We start from the raw sequence: 8,021 nt of genomic DNA, 5'->3' as shown, positions 1-8,021 counted from the left end.
TGACAGGTTTTATGAACTGTAACTCTCAATATGAAAATCACAAAATAAAACTATTATATAAAACATAAAGTTTAGAATATTAATTAGAAGATGATTGTCTTGATAAGATTTTAAGAAAAGGATCAAATTAATAAAATTATAAAAAGTTTATATTATCCTAGGACAAAGAAGCACTGACACAAGATAAATTCTGTCATAAATGTTACCTTAAGAAAACTTTACAAATAACTTCTCCCTTTAAAAGGTTTCCTGACATCACATTATTTTATAGTTTGATTATATTTCCAGACAAAAACACACTTTCTAGATAAAGCTGTTTATCTAGTTCTGGTTCATTTTCAGTTTGAAACAGCTTCAGAAAAATACAATTTAGGTAAAAATAGATAATAAAGATAAAAATGTTGATTAAACACATTAGACTAATTGGGTTTGTAGTTTAATCAAAGAATATCTCTTATTCAAAGTAGATCCTGTCGTATTCAAGATTCAACATCGGTTCATCCAGATATATTTTCTACACAAAGTAACAGAGTACACAATCATTTACCTAAGCTCGTGTTATGTTATTAAAACGTTGAGTCTCATTAGAGGAAGTTTTGTGAGGTCACTTCCTCTGACGCTTGTTTTCCATGAGGCTCTTTGTGCAAACATGTCTGATGCTGCATTCATTTTTTATGCAGATTCAGTGGAAGCTTATGTGAAGCATCATCACAGCAACCAGCTCTACTGTCTTCCAGCATTACTGTTTTCAAAGGGACATCTGAGACACACACACGCACACACACAGACACATACACACACACGGACCCACACAACCACACATCCACTCACACAGAGAAAGGGTTAAGAGAGCCCTGAGGCCAAGTGATTTACGCAAGAATGGTCTGAATAGTTTCCGTCTCTTTCTGCATGTGTGTGCATGAGTGTGTGAAAATGTGTTTGTCCAAGACTCCGTGTGTGTGTGTGTTTGTGTGTGTGTGTGTGTGTGTGTGTATGTGTGTGTGTGTGGCCACTATAGTACCGTATACAAACAAAATACTCCACTTACGAATTGTGACAACCAGTTCTACGCTCCATAGACCTATACGGTACATAGATCTATACAATCTTTATTTTCCCTCGCTTCCTGACACTGACTTTAAAACACACATTTACACAAAGTCAGACAAACAAATATCAATAGTAAATAAATAAAAAAACAATCAAATGTTCAAATATATGTCGCCCACTCTAAAATCTTGGTTAACTGTGAATTTAAGGTAACAAGCCTTTTAAATCACAAAATGTATTTGTCCATGCAGGAAACAATTAATTTAAACGACTTTACTTTGCTGGATTATTATTATTATTTTAATATAATTTACATTAAATGCTTCTCTTTATAATGAGCACCAGGTCTGAACAGTAAACGTGGACCCCCCTGGGATTCCCCTCCACAGCCCGTCTTATTTCATGAGCTTCAGTCGACATCATAAGAAGAAACATTCATCTATATTTTCCTATAGTTTTTAATCTAATGGGGCAAATTATCCCGTCACCGACACAGAGAAACAGTCACATCACCCAATGAGACGCGTTCCCTGTGGCTCCAGTCTGTGAAGAGCCTGATCGCCATCTAGTGGCCGCTGCAGAGGGCCGCGCTGCGGAGGGTTGCACCCAGCAGCAGGATCAGAGGTCACAGAGAGGAGCCACTTCAATGTCAACAGCACCGCCTGCTGGTGGAAACGTGAAGTCCTCTCGTCACACAGCAAATGAGCTGTAGAGACAAATTTGTAATAATGACAGAAAAGAGAGGAGGAACCTTGTGAGAAGGGAAATATTCAATCAATCGATCAAACTGTGATTATATAAGATCTTTGAAACAAATCCAATTAGTTAAATGTTTGGATTTAGAGATTGAACTCATGCACTATGAAGAGAGAAGTATGAAGAAGATGTGAGCTATTAAAAAAAGAAGAAAACTCAGATACTACGTCTGTTCAACTGCATCAAATACACTTTCTGCTTTCAACGTACTGTAAACATGTGAACCAGCTGAAATGATGCGGTGGATCTTCTAGATTCAATTCTAAAATAATGAAATTGTGAAAAGATTAAGTTTAATATCCAGAGAATTATGCATTTTGGGTTTGAGTCAAAGTTTGCAGCTGGAACGGCTGATTTACACAACTGGTATTGAAAACACAACTCAGAACAGTGAGGCCCAACAGTCGCATTACATTCAATCATCCTTCATCGAATTCCACACACTCATAGATATCAGTTCCCTTAACTACTCCCTGAAAAATCCCTGAAAAAATAAAAATAAAATACATAAACACCCTATAACGCAATATTAAGTAAAATAATGTTGTGTCTGCTTCTCGAGTCGTGTCCTTAAACTTCTTAAACTAATACATAATGAAATGACCACAGTGAACCTCGGCCCAGCAGGTTCACAATGTGAAAGCAGATAATCAGGTTTGAAAGTTCCACACGTATATACAACTGTTTTTAAGTTAATTGATTCATTTCTTTGCATTTTCGTTGGTTCAATCTCATATTTTGTGGCGATCAAACTTCCCGCTCATTTTTATTTCTTCTTTTTATTTGTTGTTCTCTCGCCGCTCATTTAAAATAAACCTAAATAGTTAATTCATTAATCCAAACTTAACTGGGAACTACAAGCGAAATGTAAAACTTCCTGTGTTGAGGAAAGAGAGTATTTAGGATAAACTATACAAAATACAACTAAAATGTGTAAAAATATACCAAATATAATACATTGGGTTTTAGTAAAGTGGATAAACAGTAGATTGAGTCATGATTAAACCTAAACAAACATATTAAACCTGATTTTATGGATGAATTAAAGTATCTTGGTCTCGTTTTTCAGTCCCTAACTTCCTCCTCCAGTTTCCCAGAGTGAGGGAACATAGTGAGAATGCATCGTATCGACTGGTGCAGCATCTCCCACCACAGCCAGCGTCCCAGTGGCCATCAGCATTCAGCTGGTGAAGGGAAATCAGGGACATTGGACGGGTCCTCAGTGTCTAAGGAGGAGCAGGGGACCTCGGAGACTGACATGACAGACACACACACATTCATACATGCCTGTGTGTGCGTGTGTGTGAGTGTGCACCTTACAAAACTGTGTGAATGTGCATTCTCTCAAGGTGTGCTGCCAGTGTGTCTGTGTGTGTGTGTGTCTGTGTGTGTGAGAGAGGAGCTGTGGATCTCCTAATTTAGCCTCTAGAGAGCTGAGACGTCGGGGTGTCAATCTCACTGTGCCGCTTTTTTCCCCACTTAACTTTTTAACTGAGTTTCCTCTTCTTTGCAATCCTCCGTATTTATAGCTGCCAAGCCTGGAGCAGCCACGTACACCTCTACGTGTGTGTGCGTGTGTGTGCAGTATTTACCAACATTAAACTCTTTGTGCTGTGTGTGTGTGTGTGTGTGTGTGTAGCTGCACAGCTGTTGATATTGTGGGGTTAGGGGTTTGGTATTTCAGTCAATTTCCACCGAGACGAAGATGAAGCACAACGTGAGAGAGACAGAGGAAGTGTGGAAAATCGCTGGAGGAAAGAGAGAGAGAGAGAGAGAGAGAGAGAGAGAGCACAGGAATAAAGAGGAGGAGGTGAAATGGATGAGGAGGGAGGGAGGCAGGGGTTTGAAGGGGATGGAGGGATGGAGGGATGGAGGGATGGAGGGATGGATGAGGCAGACTTCTGGCCGGGCGAGCTGCTCTGAGACTAATTAAGGTGAGGGCAGTGGCAGAGACGAGGTAATGATGAAGAAAAGGATTTACTCCCTCCATCCCGTCGTCTGAGGCTCCTCCACCACTTCTCCATCCGTCACTCAGCGCCTCACCTCCCCCCCCCCATTTACTCCTCCTCCCTCATCCCCTGTCCATCTCAGCTCCTCGTGCCTCCTCTCGTCTCCCGGCGCGAGTCCGTCATCATCTCCTGCTCACGGAACCAGATTAATGCATCTTATCCAAACAGCTGATGTGGTCACTGAAATCCAAGCAGAGAGAAGTTTGAGTTTATTTGGGGGAAGCTGAGAACCTTTGACCTTGAGGGCGAGAACACGTAGAAGTACGAATACGCAGGTTAAAGTACTCGCTGCTTGTTTGTTTCTTGAGTTTCTCTAGTTCGCATTCACAACACGTTCTGGGACTGGAACACAAAGGCCAGAGAAGATAAAACAAAAACACAAAAGGCTTCACATTCAGGTGCAGCCACATTTCAACGTGAGGTCACGGTTCACGTTCATCTGCAGCTCAGTTCCACTTCGTGTCCCTCGATCACACTCACACATCACTCATCGCTGCTCTGCTGAGAAATGTCCACTTTCCTTTAAGAGACTCAGAGGAGCAGGTTTGTTTTGGAGTCGTGGAGAGTTTCAGGTTCAGCACATGGATCATATTCACGACTCTAGGTACTTCACACTGAAGTGGTTCACGGCACGTTTTGTAAAGTGGTTATAAAAATGTTTCTTTGCTTGAAAATAATGTCTAATATTAAGGTAAGTTATTACATTATTTACAGAGTGATGTATTAAAGCAAATAAATTGTAATAATAATAGACTATAAAGACAAATAGATTATTTTACTTAGCTTACTGTCAGACTTAGAATTTATACATTTACTAACTGTTATTGATTTTACTTGAGAAAGGAACGACAACGTCATTGGAATAGAAAACCATAGAATAGAAATACAACAGTAGTGATATGTGTAAAATAAATAAACTATTAAATACGGAATGCAATACAGTAGGCAAGTATAAAATACTGTGTAAATTGATCAAACATATATAAATATTTTTATTGTTATTGCATTTGGAGTAAGGGACTTCTTTTACATTTTGGTTTATTTATTTTTTCCTTGGTTTAATAAATAAATACAATTTTAAAAACCAGCAGCGTTTAAAAGTTGTTGCAAAAACATTATATTTACTATAAAATATTTGATTAACGTTTTGAAAATATGTGTAATCTGTATTGGATTATTTGACAATTGAACAGCTGCAGAGGTATTTTCTTGAATGTTTCAGTCTTATTTCCCTGTTCACTTCATCCATCCCTCCTTTTCTCTCCTTCCTTACACTGTGTGTCCTCCTCTCCTCCTTCCCTCCATCCTCTCTCTCTCTCTCCGTCTCTCCTTCTGTGGGCAAACAGGAAGCTTGTCATGAGGCCTCCTGCTCCAGCCCCGCCGACTGCGTTCCTGTCATCCGGCGGCGGTTACACCTCTTTCACTTCCACCCACACGTGTCCCACATCTGTTGCTCGCCATGTTGTGTCGTCTTCTCCCGACGACATTTGCATTTACAGAGTGAGAACACGTCCTCTGCTGTTTGTCTGAGCCTGTCAGCGCCTGGAACTGCAACTGTGAGACGTCGCCTCGCTTTGGTTCCAACAAACACACACGACAAACGGCTTCAAACAGGTTTCCAGTGTGTGTCTCTGCACCTCGTTGTGTTTGGACGTGTCGTGTGTGACCTGCACTGAAATGTGGGTCTGAGGGAGAATGAGGAACGAGGCCGACACACAATTAAAAGCCAAGTGGAACCTGATATTACTGATAATTGTCCATGTGATCACCACTCGGCTGTATAATGTCCTCTGTGGCTCGAGAGGGAACTTTCTTTAGTTTGGGTGGCTGTGGCTCAGGAGGTAGAACGGGTCGTCCACTCAGAAGGATGGAGGTTCTAAGCCCGGCGCCTCCAGTCCACGTGCCGAAGTGTTCTTGGGCAAGATACTGAACCCCAACGGCTGAAGATCAGACATATTTATGAAATTTGATGGAGCTAGATTGGATTTCAGGGGACGGAGGCTCTGAGCTCAACTGAGTGATGTTTTAAATCTGTCTTCTCACTAAAGCACAACTTGAATCATTGACTGGGGAAGAAAGGATGAAATTAAAACTTGAGGAATGATGCAGAAAACTTTGGTATAAATATAAATTTCATATTTCTCTTAAAGGCTGTTTGAATCCAGTTGAGCCTATGAGCTGGACTCTGGACTCATGTGTTAACACTCAGTGCTGCAGCACAAGTTTGAAAGACACAAACTCCCTGAGAACGGCAATTAAAAGATGAAAAGGGAATGTGCCACAATTTAAACTGATAAATTAATATTTAAAATGTGTTGTCACTCCACCAGTGGAACACTATCAGCAGCTCAGGTCATTATAACGTGAACACAAGGTGCGTCAGATGATTCCTGGACCAGATTGGGCAGCAAACGTTGAATGAGATGTTAATGGAGCCGCACACAGCAGACACACAACTTATAAATATAGACTCGTGCACATACAGCAGCATAAAACACTCGATGAAGCTTGAACATGTCACTTATCTGAAAACCCAAGAGCAAATTCAAACAGGTTGTTTAAAGACTTCCTGAACAATGTCAGATTTTAATGAGGCTGCTGCTCAGAGAGCACGAGGCGCGCCGCCCAAAAACCAAACCTCCTCGTTCTGTACATTCGCTTTTAATCAGATCGTTTGGGCTGAAAGAGAAAAGAGACGGATTTAAAGTTGCTCGCTGTGCAAACATGTAATCCCCTGGTTAAGATTAGTTTAGTTTGCTATCAGAACCGACTGAATTCAGGCTAATTCTGCTGCAAACCATTAAAATCTCCTCAAAAATCTGAATCTTTATTCGTTTATTGGAAGAAAACCCCGACGCTCCAGCTCAGGAAGTCAGATCCTCCCTCTGCCAGAGCTCAGTGTGAAACATCTGCATCTCTAATGGCTGCTTTTTAATTTCTGGGGGTTTCAGTAAAGAATATAATTTCCCCTCGCTTCACCGCAGCTGACAGTTCACTGGCAGCGCTTCCTCTTCTTCTCTGATTTCCCAAAGAAAGTCATTGAAATAACTAGACAGGAGGAAAGAGCGTCTACAAAGTGCAGCCTCTGTTATTTTCACATATAATGACGGGAGGAAGCAGCATGGAGATCACATGTTTGATCACGGCGCACATCACACGCCGAGGAAACGCACCTCAGAGGAACTTTGGCACCAGCTCTCTTCTTCACACACACGCTCACAGTAACACTGGGACAATGAGCAGGGATACAGGAAATAACCTTGTTTACTTTCAGCTAAAATAAGGGGATGTTATTTTGTATAATTTAAAAGAAACATGGTAAGTTGTGCTTCGTACAACATGTTGTTGCTATAATACGTTAAAATGAATTCTAGTAGGAACAAAATCGTGATAAATCATTATCTAGTCGTGCAATCGGGTTGTGTGGAGCAGTGGTTACACACTTTTGTAAAATGTTCAGAGCTTTATTATTAATATTAATCTTTGGTCAATGTTTCATCCAAACACCAAATTTTGTGGAGATCAGTTTAGTCGTTTTTGGCGTAAACCTCCTGCTGATAACATAAGACATGAATCCGTCTGGGAAACAACTGGTATATTTATAAAACACAGATTAGTAAAGTATATATTAAACATAACTTTTCACCTTTTTTCTCTTGGTAAATTCATAACAGTTTTGCAGTTTGTTGATAAGACACAGAAACCTCAGACCTGCTCCTTTGTTTGCTTCCATACCTCGACCTATAAAGACCAAACCCAGGGATCTGTCTCTAAACCCCTTTATGAACACGGGATGATTCAATAACATTATGATATTATACAGTAAACTGACAAGGAAAATAAGAAATTAATAACATGGCTGCTTCCTTTGGTGGACACCCGACCTGCAGCGTTGATCCTCACAACAGATACGACCTCTGTGATTCCACTGAGGGATTAAAACACATTGTGCAGCTACAATCTCGTGTCCTGGTTCTGTGGTTTGGACTCACACTCTGTCCGGCCTTTAAGAGGACCCATACACACACACACACACACACCCACACACAATCACACACACACAACAACAAAACTGCCAAACTCCAGGAAACTATCTGGACTCCTAAATGGCCGTGATGATTTGTGCGTGGTCATCAATCTGTCGTGTCGACTCCTCTTCCTGCAGAGCTCTGTCCCGGTGCTGCATGTGTTCATGTGCGTTTCTGC

Source organism: Platichthys flesus, chromosome 18 (assembly GCF_949316205.1).
Source record: "Platichthys flesus chromosome 18, fPlaFle2.1, whole genome shotgun sequence".
Lineage (NCBI taxonomy): Eukaryota > Metazoa > Chordata > Actinopteri > Pleuronectiformes > Pleuronectidae > Platichthys > Platichthys flesus.
This window is presented reverse-complemented; position numbering follows the sequence as displayed.